This window comes from Lepidochelys kempii, chromosome 1 (genome assembly GCF_965140265.1).
Source record: "Lepidochelys kempii isolate rLepKem1 chromosome 1, rLepKem1.hap2, whole genome shotgun sequence".
In the NCBI taxonomy this organism is placed as follows: Eukaryota; Metazoa; Chordata; order Testudines; family Cheloniidae; genus Lepidochelys; species Lepidochelys kempii.
This window is the reverse complement of record NC_133256.1, coordinates 30,738,122-30,751,884: the sequence shown is the minus strand read 5'-3', so window position 1 is coordinate 30,751,884 and position 13,763 is coordinate 30,738,122. Positions and strand designations below refer to the sequence as shown.

The 13,763-nt window shown below is 41.1% G+C and overlaps 1 protein-coding gene across 5 annotated transcripts in view; it reads right to left on the bottom strand.

Moving 5' to 3' along the window:
- The window catches only part of ARHGAP42 (Rho GTPase activating protein 42), a 378,378-nt gene that overhangs the window by 272,189 nt on the left and 92,426 nt on the right, over positions 1-13,763 (bottom strand). The window lies entirely within an intron of this gene.

Genomic DNA, 13,763 nt, shown 5'->3' with positions numbered 1-13,763 from the left:
ATCTTTTTTGGGAATAACAGTTGGGGAAAAAAAGTCGGTATGAAAGTTAAGCAGCTTGAAATGCAACCTGTATATTTAGATCATTATAAAGTCTGTTCAGAATTAACAGAAATCAAAAGCTTATTTTGGAGGCAAATGGAAATATGAAAAGCATTAAGCTGTAAAACAGAAGAACAAGGGAAACATTCCAATACTTTGGGCAATGGTCTGTCTAGGAAAATGTCCAACTATTGATACTTTTTTTGGCAGGAGACTAGTGTAATCAGAGAAGATACATTTACATCCACTTGTGACACTACTGAGCTACAAAACAGACATTTTTACACTATAAGCATGTTGTGACTGGAATCTGTAAGAACAGGTCATTTCTATTTTCTGTTTTAATCAATTGAGTCTTTGTCTTTAACTCCTTCCAGATGACTTACTACCAGCAATGCATTATTGACTTCCCAAACATTTTTGTTTACACAATTGGCACACCTTCAGAGAAGAGATCTTTAGAAAATTATGCTGGACCAGCTGCAGGGTTAAGAAAGCAAGGGTTTTGCAAGCAAGTGGTGAGAAAACTTCTAGAAAATCCCTTTCCTTTTGTTTGTATTATTTTCTTAGGGCATAACGGGTCATTAATGATTTGCCACCACAATTCCATGGATATCACTGCACAGGCAAGACAGGCATATAATAGTTATTGCGGGGCGGGTTATCTTCCTTTGAAGCATCCAGCATTGGCTGCTTCTAAAGACCTGATGATGAACTTGATGAACCAACGGTTTGTCCTAGAATAGCAAAGTCCTAGGTTTCTATACTCTCAGAATCTGAAAACAGAGAGGAAAGTAACCTAATCGCTCTTCCTTGCAGTATCTTTTCTAGAGTTTTGTGCAAGTGTAATGAAAGGAAGTATGTGAGCTTTATAATAAATTTAGTAGCCATGAAGAACAACAGTTCCCATGGTCAGTTTGCAGAAGTGCCAATTAAAAATCATTTTATTTGTAAACTAGGTGCAGAAGTCAATAAGACGTAGAAACATGGAAACCCACAATATGTTTTTGAGATTTCCTTTGACTGATCTGGGGATCTCAGAGAGACACATTTGCACATTCTGCAGATCAGCTCTAAAGACTGCTATGGAAATGATACAAAATAGTCCTAGCTTGACATTTGGAAAGCCAGTGAGGGGATTTAGACACACAATTTGGTTAAATCCCCTAGTCACCTCTGAAAATATCAACCTTAGTGAATATAACGATGCTTGTCGAAAGGTTCTACAGGTTTAATTGATACTTTTGAATAATCAACAGCACCATCACTGAAGTCAAACAATGGGAGCTGTGTGTGGGAATTGACTAAAGAACTCTTTTCTCTAAACAGTTCTACCCTCTCTCATCCCCTTTCTACCCAAATGTTATGAAATAATCATTTACCTTTTAGCCCCAATATACCACTTTAATGGTATATCTCAGTAAACAAATATTTGCAAACTCCCACCATGCTGCTAATGTGATTGGTGACACAAATCTTTTTCCTGCTCAAGCTGATCCTCAGTGTCCATCCCTCCTGCTGCTCTGGCTGACCTCATTAGCTTCTCTCCACTCCTGCTTTACCATCTACTTCTCTCCTGTTACTGCTCCCAGCAGTTCAGCTCCTGCACTTCCCTGCCTGACCCATCACCAACTACCTGTCCAATTCTTTATGCCTGCAGCTCAACAGCCATCTCTCACCTGCTTTCTACTGTTTGACAGTCTATTTTTTCCTCTCACACAGGCCAAAATTTTCCTCAATTTAAAAAAAAGCTAATTGCTAGATAATAGTCTTTAAACTCTTTGTTCCAAACAGACCACATCCATTACGTAATTATTTTTAAAAAGTGGTACATGCCTTATAACCAGGCAGGCAAATTACTGAGGGTCAGTATTCTCATATTTATATTCCCAACAAATTAGCATAATATCATTTTTTCCTTCAAAACAGAAAGGGTGGAACCTTTTTATTCCTGGCACTGCATGTTGAAGTGATTCTCTATCCATTACTAAATAATATCCTATTTTGTTTAAGGACATGAAACACTGTTTGAATTTTATTATATATTCAGGAAAGTAGGATGTACTTTATAAAGCAGTTACATTTCTAGTTCAGTCAGCAAGATAAATTGTTTCCAGATTATTTCACTGAAATAACTACTCAGTTTTTAACCATAAAATGATAAGTTACTGTTGCCACATGTTAAAATCTTATTTTTGCTCTTTATTTTTATTTTATTTTCGCTTTGGAGTTACTTTGCCAGTGACAGAATTTATTTCAATTGAATCATATACAGTACCCATTGTAATGAGCACTCTATCTATCCAATCATTTAGGGCCAGATCCAAACCCATTAAGTCAATGAAAGTCTTTCCATTGACTTCTGGAGTCTGGCCCCATATGGCACTCTTCACCCCAGCATACAAACACCTCATAGAATGACCACCTTCACACTATAAAGGCCCATGACACAACTACTGTTCTAAAATGTGGTCCAGACTATGAAAAAGTTTGAGAATCTCTAATATACAGGTACAGACACCTTTTATCAGCTGAGCCTAGGCATTCGACATACATAAGCAAAATCTGCTGGCTTCCCTATTGCCTCAGCACAACCCCTATCTAATCCATGAAACAAATTAAATAAAATAAATAAAACCTGATCTCTCAGCTGTACATAAGATGACATCATAATCAAGAAGAGAGAGAAGAGGAAGTTACTCACCTTGTGCAGTAACAACGGTTCTTTAATGTGTCTCTCTCTATGGCCTGGTCTACACACTGCGGGGAGGGTGGGAGGAATCGATCTAAGTTATGCAACTTCAGCTACGTGAATAACATGGCTGAAGTCGACGTACTTAGATCTACTTACCGCGGTGTCTTCATTGCAGTAAGTCGACGGCTGACACTCTCCCATCGACTCCATCTGCGCCTCTCGCCCTGGTGGAGTATCGGAGTCGAAGGGAGAGCGCTCAGTGGTCGATTTATCGTGTCTAGACTAGACACGATAAATCGATCCTCACTGGATCAATCGCTGCCCGTCGATCCAGCAGGTAATGTAGACAAGCCCTATGGGTGCTCTGCTGTAGGAGTATCTGCACCCTTGCCCCTCTCATTGGAGATTTTAGGTAATAGTGTCCATTCAGACCGCATGTGAGTTCTCCTTTCCTTATGGTCTGCCCCCAGTTTCCTTCTCTACCGCAGAGCCCCGAATTGAGAACTCTGAAGTAGACAGTAGGAGGCCGGTTGTGGAGCACCCATAGGGACACACATCTCAAAGAACCATCGTTACTGCACAAGGTGAGGAACTTCCTCTTCAAGTAGCGTCCCTATGGGTGCTCCATTGTAGGTGACTTCACAGCAGTATTGCCTCATTGAGGGCTGGGTCTTCTGAGTGGAGTCCATTATTGCAGAGAGCACTGTGGATCTGAAGATGGCACTGAAGGCCAAGGCTCCAATGAACGAACAGTGTTCCGTGAAAGTATGAGCAGAAGTCCAAGTCGCTGCTCTGCGAATTTCTGAGATAGGTACATCTTTAAGGAATGTGACCAAGGTATAGATTGACCTCATGGAGTGCATACAGATTCTGGACAGAGGGGACAGGTTGTGCCTTTGGTAAGAGTGATGAATGCAAATGGGGACCCATTTGGATAATCTTTGAACCAATGTGCAGAACCTTTGGATCTTTCTGCTAAGGAGAAGAAGAGCTTAGGAGACTTTCTGAAGTCCTTAGTCCTGTCCAAGTAAAATACCAGCAATCTTCTAACATCTAGCATGTTTAAAATTGCATCCCTGTTGTGACAATGTGGTTTCGGGGGCGGAGGTCAGTTTTCCTCTGCGTAGCAACACGTCTTTCACTAGTGAGAGCATTCCACTTCTAAACCTTGAAACTAAGGAGCCAAGCCTGGAGGCGGAGAATCCACAAGTTGGGGTGAAGGATCTGTCCGTCTCTTTGAGAGGGCAGGTGAGGAATGGGCCAAAGAGGAACCGCAGGACATACCGCCATCTGTGCCAGGTAAGGGAACCAAACTTACCTTGGCCAGGAAGGGGCAATCAGAATGACTCTCTTACTGTCTCCTTGTATTTTCAACAGGATTTTGGATAGCAGAGGAAATAGGGGAAAGGTGTATAAAAAGGTCCCTGTGTCAATGGAGCTGTACCCATTGAAATAAGGGCTGAATTAGGCTATTTGTTTACTTTAAAGTTATAATCCTTACAATGAGAGGAATTTTATTTTTAAATTTCCAATAAAAAAGATAACCTATTTTGGTGACATATAATGTTTCACTTTGAAAAAAGTCTGGTCAATGAGGTAAGGCCTTTGACTGGGTCAATAAAAGCTGCAGCTTAAAAAAAAATCATGTTACTGTTTGGATTAACTCAGTGTATTTCTTGCAAATTAAATACTGAAAGAGAGACACTAAAGCCCCTTGTTTTCCGCATGACCTACTGTACTCTGCAGAATTAGTAGAAGAAGGTTATGATTTGTGTGGAATTCACAGATTTCCTGACAATGTGCAATGCACATTCCTTATCAGACAAAGCACAGATGAACTGAAGTGAACAAAAAAAAAAAAAAAAAAACAGATACAAGTAATTTTTACAATAGAAAACGTCTTGGGTCACTGAACAGTACTGAAAAGATATTAGTAAAACAGAGGAAGAAAATGTAGAATTCTATGTGTTTACATTAAGATATTTTAAATTATTTTCATGAATCCAACTCCAGAGGTTTTAGTTTAGCAGAATAAGTAACGGCATTATTTTTAGGTCATTTTTAGTAAAGCAGAGCAAATACTTCCTTAATCAGTTTATTTATATCCAGTCAAAGTAGTTAAAAGGTACTAGTTTACATAATTTGAATAGTTTTACAGTCTACTTCCTATGTAAATACTATTCGAAGACCTGGTAAGATAACACTTCTCATTATGATGGGAAAGATGTCTGAGAGACACAAGTTTTAACATGCAAAAACAATTCTGTATTTAGTCGGCTGTTTATTTGTGGCTTCCTTCGTCACAACAGGTCTCCAGCTGTTTTCTCTGGAGCTTTCACAAACCCAGCAATAATTTGCTAGAACCTCTCTTCCTTTTTTCAGAGAAATAGCTCAAACTTTTTTTTTTAAATCTCTACTCTCATTGAAAAGTCCTTTCCCTAGTTTGCCTTGTAAGGAAGCAAACTAATGTTAGCAACAGCTTACAGTGATGAATGATTTGACATCATTTATGTCAAGTGAAAACTTTTCTATAGTCTTTCAGAGTGTGGTCTAGGCTTCTGTTCTTTCAAATTAAATGGATTTTGTGGTTCATATGAACAAAAAAATTCAAAATCATAACGGACTTTAAGAAGTTTTGTTGTATATTCATGTATATGGAGTTTACCTCCTGGAACCAGATGTATACCTATTTAAACTACTATAGATACTCTATAAAACACTTTAACCTAGTGTCAAAGTTCAATGTTATTACAATATAAGGCTCATTTTAAAGATAACCGCTATTGAGCTATCTGTTCTCACTAAGGCCTTGTCTATACTACGAAATTAGGTCGAATTTATAGAAATCGGTTTTGTAGAAAGCGTTTTTATACAGTCGATTGTGTGTGTTCCCACACAAATGCTCTAAGTGCATGTGTCATAAATATAAAGGGAAGGGTAAACCCCTTTAAAATCCCTCTTGGCCAGAGGAAAAATCCTCTCACCTGTAAAGGGTTAAGAAGCTAAAGGTCACCTCGCTGGCACCTGACCAAAATGACCAATGAGGAGACAAGATACTTTCAAAAGCTGGGAGGAGGGAGAGAAGCAAAGGGTCTGTGTCTGTCTGTACGCTGCTTTTGCCGGGGATAGAACAGGAATGGAGTCTTAGAACTTTAGTAAGTAATCTAGCTAGGTATGTGTTAGATTATGATTTCTTTAAATGGCTGAGAAAAGAACTGTGCTGAATAGAATGACTATTCCTGTCTGTGTCTCTTTTTTGTAACTTAAGGTTTTGCCTAGAGGGATTCTCTATGTTTTGAATCTAATTACCCTGTAAGGTATCTACCATCCTGATTTTACAGAGGTGATTTCTTTACTTCTATTAAAAGTCTTCTTGTAAGAAAACTGAAGGCTTTTTCATTGTTCTCAGATCCAAGGGTTTGGGTCTGTGGTCACCTATGCAAATTGGTGAGGATTTTTACCAAACCTTCCCCAGGAAGTGGGGTGCAAGGGTTGGGAGGATTTTGGGGGGAAAGACGTGTCCAAACTATGTTTCCCAGTAAACCCAGTTAGAGTTTGGTGGTGGCAGTGGAGATCCAGGGACAAAGGATAAAATTAATTTGTACCCTGGGGAAGTTTTAACCTAAGCTGGTGAAAGTAAGCTTAGGAGGTTTTCATGCAGGTCCCCACATCTCTAGTCTAGAGTTCAGAGTGGGGGAGGAACCTTGACAGCATGTTGTCGGCAGAGTGTATCCACAGTACCAAGGCAACCGTCGATTTCCGGAGTGTTGCACTGTAGGTGGCTATCCCACAGTTCCCTCAGTCTCCGCCACCCATTTAAATTCTGCGTAGAAATCCCAGTGCCTGATGGGGCTGCTGTGATGCAAGTAGCCCACGCAATCAAAGATCTGCTGATATCAAGGGTAGTGACCCTGGGAAATGTGCAGGTCATAGTGGATGGCTTTGCTGCAATGGGATTCTCTAACTGTAGTGGGGCGATAGACGGAACCCATATCCCTATCTCGGCACTGGAGCACCAAGCCAGTGAGTACATAAACCGCAAGGGATACTTTTCAATGGTGCTGCAAGCACTGGTGGATCACAAGGGACGTTTCACCAACATCAACATGGGATGGCCAGGAAAGGTTCATGACGCTCGCATCTTCAAGAACTCTGGTCTGTTAAATGGCTGCAGGAAGAGATTTACTTCGCAGATCAGAAAATAACTGTTGGGGATGTTGAATGCCTATAGTTACCCTTGGGGACCCAGCCTACCCCTTAATGCCATGGCTCATGAAGCCGTACACAGTCACCCTGGACAGTAGTCAGGAGCTGTTCAACTATAGGCTGAGCAAGTGCAGAATGGTGGTAGAGTGTGCATTTGGACATTTAAAGGGTCACTGGCGCAGTTTACTGACTCGCTCAGACCTCAGCAATATTCCCATTGTTATTGCTGCTTGTTGTGTGCTCCACAATATCTGTGAGAGTAAGGGGGAGATGTTTATGGCGGGGTGGGAGGTTGATGCAAATCGCCTGGCCGCTGAATACGCGCAGCCAGACACCAGGTCAGTTAAAAGAGCACAGCAGGAAGCGGTGCGCATCAGATAAGCTTTGAAAACCAGTTTCATGACTGGCCAGGGTACTGTGTGACACTTCTGTTTGTTTCTCCTTGATGAAAACCCGCCCCTTTGTTTGACTCTAATTCCCTGTAAGCCACCCGCCCTTCCACCTTCAATCACAGCTTGCTTGCAAAGGAAATAAAGTCACTATCATTTAAAAAACATGTATTCTTTATTAATTGATTATAAAAATAGGGAGATAATTCACAAGGTAGCCCGGGTGGGGTGTGGGAGGAGGGTAGGAGGGAAGGAAAAGGCCACTTTAAAACTTGTTGAATGACAGCCTTCTGTTGCTTGGGCTGTCCACTGGGGTGGAGTGGTTGGGTGTCCGGAGCCTCCCACCCCTCATTCTTGGGCGTCTGGGTGAGGAGGCTATGGAACTTAGGGAGGAGGGAGGGCGGTTAAACAGGGGCTGCAGTGGCTGTCTGTGATCCTGCTGCCGTTCATGAACCTCCATCAGACACCGGAGCATGTCTGTTTGATCCCGCAGTAGCCCCAGCATTGCCTCATGCCTCCTCTGATCTTCCTGCCGCCACCTCTCCTCATATTCATCGGCCACCGTCCTGTACTCTGCTATTGTGTCCCTCCACACAGCTCTGTCAGTACCGGACGACTGCATGAGCTCAGAGAACATTTCATCACGCATGCGTTTTTTTCACCGCCTTATCTGAGATAAGCCTCCCTCCTCCATCCCAGCAGCTGAAACATTTGCAGCTGCTGGAGGAAAAAAAGGGAGTGAAGTATTTTAAAAGATAAATTTTACAGAACAATGGCTATACTCTTTCACGGTGAACAACACTATTCACATTACATAGCACATGTGATTTTGGTACAAGGTCGCATTTTGCATCTTATATTGAGTGCCTGAGGCTTTGGTGTTAGAAATCACATATGCAGGGCCGGGCAACAGAATTCGGCTTGCAGGCGGCCATGGTAAGCCATAGTCTTTCGGCTTCTGCAACCTTCATAACAGCAGCCCCCTCCTTTCCCATACCAAGCAAAGCCCATTGAGGTGGCCATTTAGTGCTGCGGTTTTCCTGTTAACGTGCAGCAGCAGAAACCAAACTAACCCCGTCCCCCCATCCAATTCTCTGGGATGATTGCTTTTCCCCTCCCCACCACCGCCTGGCCGGTAACAGGGAAGATCCCTGCTAGCCAAACGCGAACAGCTCAGCGCCAATGCCCCCTCCTCCCACGGCTAAGTACGGGAAGGATTTCTTCTCAGCCACAGGCGAACAGCCCAGTAGGAACAGAAACCTCTGAATGTCCCCTTAATTAAATTCCCCTATTTCAACTAGGTTACAATGAATGATATCACTCTCCTGAGGATAATACAGAGATATAAAGAATGGATGTTTGCTTCAATGCCAGCAAACATCGGGATCGTACGCTGCCAGACTTTATCATGCAATGATACCAGATTACTTGCTACTAGCATGGTGTGGTAAAGTGCCCTACCACAGAGGATGGAATAAGGCAGCTGTCCCCAGAAACCTTCTGCAAAGGCTTTTAGAGCACCTCCAGGAGAGCTTCATGGAGATGTCCCTGGAGGATTTCCGCTCCATCCCCAGAGACGTTAACAGACTTTTCCAGTAGCAGTACTGGCCACAAACACATCCCAAGTCCTCAGAACTACTTAATCATTAAAAAATGCTTGCTTTTATAACATATATTATATTTAAAAAGGTACACTCACCAGAGGTCCCTTCTCTGGCTTTGTTGTGTTGGGAGGGTATTTCAGTCAGGGTGATAAAAAGATCCTGGCTGTCGGGGAGAACGGTGTGCTCTCCCCAAGCTCGTCCTCCTCCTCATCTTCCCCATCTGCAAAATCCTCAGCCATGGTGGAGTACCCCATCATTGGAGTCCACAGACAGGAGTGGGGTAGTGGTGGCGGCCCCCCCTAGAATTGCATGCAGCTCAGCGTAGAAGCGGTATGTCTGGGGCTCTGTCCTGGAGCATCTGTTTGATTCTTTGGTTTTCTGGTACGCTTGTCTGAGCTCCTTAAGTTTCACGCGGCACTGTGTTGCGTCCCTGATGTAGCCTCTGTCCCTCATGGCCTCTGAGAGTTTTTAAAATGTTTTGGCATGTCGTCTTTTGGAACGTAGTTCTGATAGCACAGATTCCTCTCCCCATACAGTGATCAGATCCAGTACCTCCCGTTCGATCCAGGCTGGAGCTCTTTTTTGATTCTGGGACTGCATGGTCACCTGTACTGATGAGCTCGCCTGGCCAAACAGGAAATGAGATTCAAAAGTTCTCGGGGCTTTTCCTGTACACCTGGCCAGTGCATCCGACTTCAGAGTGCTTTCCAGAGCAGTCACAATGGTGCACTGTAGGATAGCTCCCGTAGGCCAATACCTTCAAATTGCTTCCACACTAACCCTAATTCAAAACGGCCATGTCGATTTCAGTGCTAATTCCCTCGCTGGGGAGGACTACAGAAATCGGTTTTAAGAGCCCTTTATGTCGAAAAAATGGCTTTGTTGTGTGGACGGGTGCAGGGTTAATTCAGATTTAACACTGCTAAATCAGACATAAACTCGTAATGTAGACCAGGCCTAAATTATATCAATTCATCCTGATTTGATGTAATCTATCACTAGCCACACAACTATCTTGTACATGAAAACGAGTAAACTTAAAGATGGAAATTGAAGTTAAATGATGGTTTTCAATATATGGCTAAAGTAGAGTTCCTTATATCAGAATGGAAGGCAGAACAAAAAAAATATTTTTAATTGTGGACCTCAGTCTAGACCAGAGGTCGGCAACCTTTGGCACATGGCCCATCAGGGTAATCCACTGGCGGGCCCCGAGACATTTTGTTTACATTTACCATCCACAAACACAGCCCCCCGCAGCTCCCAGTGACCGCAGTTCGCTGTTCCAGGCCAATGGGAGTTGTGGGAAGCAGCGCATGCCTCAGGGACATGCTGGCCGCTGCTTTCCACAGCTCCCATTGACCGGGAACAGTGAACCGCAGCCCCTGGGAGTGCAGGGGGCTGTGCCTGTGGACGGTCAACATAAACAAAATGTCTCACAGCCCGCCAGCGGATTACCCTGATGGGCTGCGTGCTGAAGGTTGCTGACCCCGATCTAGAACATAAGAAGAACCATAATGGTCAGACGAAGAGTCCACCTAGCCCAGTGTCTTTTCTTGTGACAGCAGCCAGTGCCAAATTCTTCAGAGAGATTGAACAGAACAGGGCAATTTCAAGTGATCCATCCCCCGTCATCCAGACCCAGTTTCTGGCAGTTAGAGGTTTAGTCACACCCAAAGCATAGGGTTGTGTCCCTGACTATCTTGGCTAATAGCCATTGACAGACCTATCCTCCAACTTATCTAATTCTTTTCTGAACCCCATTTGGCAAGGCTTCCTGCTTCAGATGTACTTAAACATTTGCCATCAGTTTTCATGTCTTTAGTTAGTTTCTCTTCAAATTCTCTCTTGGCCTGCCTTATTATACTTCTGCATTTGACTAGCTCCTTTTCTCCCTTCTATTCTTCTCATTAGGATTTGACTTTTCATTTTTAAAGGATGGCTTTTTGCCTGTAACTGCCTCTTTTACACTGCTGCTTAGCCATGGTGGCATTTTTTAAATTTTTGTACTTGGGGATACATTTAATTTGAGCCTCTGTCGTGGTGTTTTTAAATAGTCTCTGTGCAGTTAGCAGACATTTCACCCTTGTGACCATTCCTTTAAATTTCCATTTAACTAGCTAGAATTGTGTTGTCTGTGGGGTGTGAGCCATTTTGCCAGTAAGGTCAATGAGCTCATATCCTCCTTCCAGCACTAGTCATATCTAGCACAACACATATAGTAAATGGCATTAACTAGTCAAGAAGGATCCAGAACTGATGGTTCAACAACCACGCTATACTTTTAAGACCACACCCTGCCACCATTGCATGGGCTAAAATTCCACTAGAGTAATGGGAGTTTGACGCATTATTCAATGGCCAAGTATGTGAAGTTGTATCTATCCCAGTGTAGAACTGAATCTGAATGAAAGACCAGTTGAGGAAACTTACTTTATAATGGATTTTGATTACTACAGCTTTACTCATATGATAGGAATAAATATGGACTTAGGGTGAGGGGAACCTAATGCTAGAAAATTTAGTCTACTACTAAAAATGAAAGCAGAGACATTCTGAAGAAGTTATTCCATTTCTTTGAACCAGCTACAGAAGAATATCCACAGTTATAAAATACTGGCAATTTTTGCAGCCACAAATTCCATGTCAAGTAGTGCTTTAGAAGCCACAACATCAAATACAATTTCCCCCAGTCCTTTTGTGGCTTCAGGCTTGGTTATCAGACCTGACAAAAAATGTCATGAAGATACTGACAAGCCATGACAGGTCACTGTAAAGCTTGGCATAAACAGGCACTAATCTTCTTTCTCGGGTCTTTATAGTCACTAGGAATCACAGATCTTATATTAAAACAATCTGGGATTTATAGAATTAGCTTTAAAGGTACCTAAAAGGTACCTGTTGTCACACAATGTCATCCTAGTGATCAATTCTGCAATATGCCAAAATATAAATCAAATGCAGACATGTCTTCAAATAGTACCTGAAAATCTGCCATTCACACTGCTCTTGAATATGCTGCCAGATTTTTCTTCATATAAGTTCTCTAATGATTTTCCCTCCTTTTGTGTGGGGGGGAGGGCGGGGTGGAAAACGGGACATTGACACAAATTGGCCGGGTAGTGGTGATTCATTAACATCGTTTTTTTTACTTATATTAAAAAAGCCTATAAAATCTGCATATTGTACACTTATTGACAACTTCAAAGGAAGTTCTATGCAGGGTTCTTCCCAGGTGGAGCAGCTCGCAGGACTGGGATTTTAGAATGTAAACTTTATCAGGTAAAGAATGACTTGCACATCCAACCTTGATTAGGGCCTCTGGTCACTACTGTAATGTAATTAAATACAATAATAGTGCAAAATGACAAATCTGCTTTTGTGAAGGAATACATTCATTTTTTAAAACAACAGATCCAACAAATAAGTTTAGAGCAAGCAGTTGCCAGTTAAATCTTACTAGTTTCATTTCCTTTTTGTGGGTTGAGAGAGTTTCCCCTGCCACTTCCACTGTAGTTCATCCAGAAGGGGAAGGGAACAAATGAGAAAATATAATGGGATAGTTTAATTTTAGATGATTTTTCTGCTACTGGTCTCCCAGGTGTGTGGTTTTTTGTTTGGTTGGTTTTGGGGTTTTTTTGTGGGGCAGGGGTAGAGTGAAAAGAGAAGGTTGCAAGTCAGACTTCCTCAATTTCCAGGGTGGATTGATTTAAATCAAAATGATTGAAATAACCAATCATCATGATTTAAATCAACAAGCAGGAAACATTGATTTGAATCATGTTTTGCATTTGTACTTTGTTATTGTCCCAAAGAAAAATTGATTCTCATTGGTTGGCAACCATTAACACATGCTGATTTGCAACTAAATATAGCATTTACACTAACTTTGCTGCCTTTGTGTGTGTACTAACAAGGATTCACTATATCTCTTCATATTTATTTAAGCAATTATATAGCTTAACATACATGTATTCCAATTCTTAATATTCACCTCTTTTTTCTGTTAAAACATGGTGAATCATACATTTTTATTTACTAGATAATAACTAATATTTTACTTGTGATTTGTATCAAGCTCTATGGGGATGGAAATTCAAATTAATTAAATATGCACCAAAAACAGCATTTTAATTTTTATTAAACTAAGTTAAGTATGCTGGATACATGAGAATTTTTTTTTATCAAAGTATGTTTTACATTTAAAACTAACAGATTTATTAAACAAAGAAAGTATTAACTGTAGCTAGTAAATTGAACTGATTGTTTCTGATCACCATGTCCTTCAAGATTTTATAACTAGTAGATCTCATCCTATCACGCCTAGTTTTTATTCATAGATTGGAAGAGGAAAACAAGCTTTCATACTTTTTCAACTCCCAACTGATTTCTTAACTTTGAATGAACTAGCTGAATAAAGTGAAATTAAGAAAATATTCTCTCTACTCCTTCAGAAAAGGTTATTGCTGTCAAAAAGGTGGTTTAGAAATTCAACAAACACTGGTTTCTAATGCTTAGTCAGTGACTGCTGTCAGTTTAATTGTTTGATGTTCTTTGAAATTTGATAACAAGCTTCTACTGTTTCATTTACATTATTTTAACAGATTTTAATAAATTTAGGCCTTAATATAGATTGTCAATTTCAAATTAAACTTCATTTATTAAAAAATAAATTCTGTATTTAATTTAAATTTGATTAATTTTTTTTATTAATTGATTTAAAATAATCTATTTTTATCCATCCTGGGAAAAAAGGAAGAAAAAATGTCATCTGTGCAAAGTCATTGTCTTCTGGGAATTACTCCCAAGATACTGGAGGAAGCAGACTTA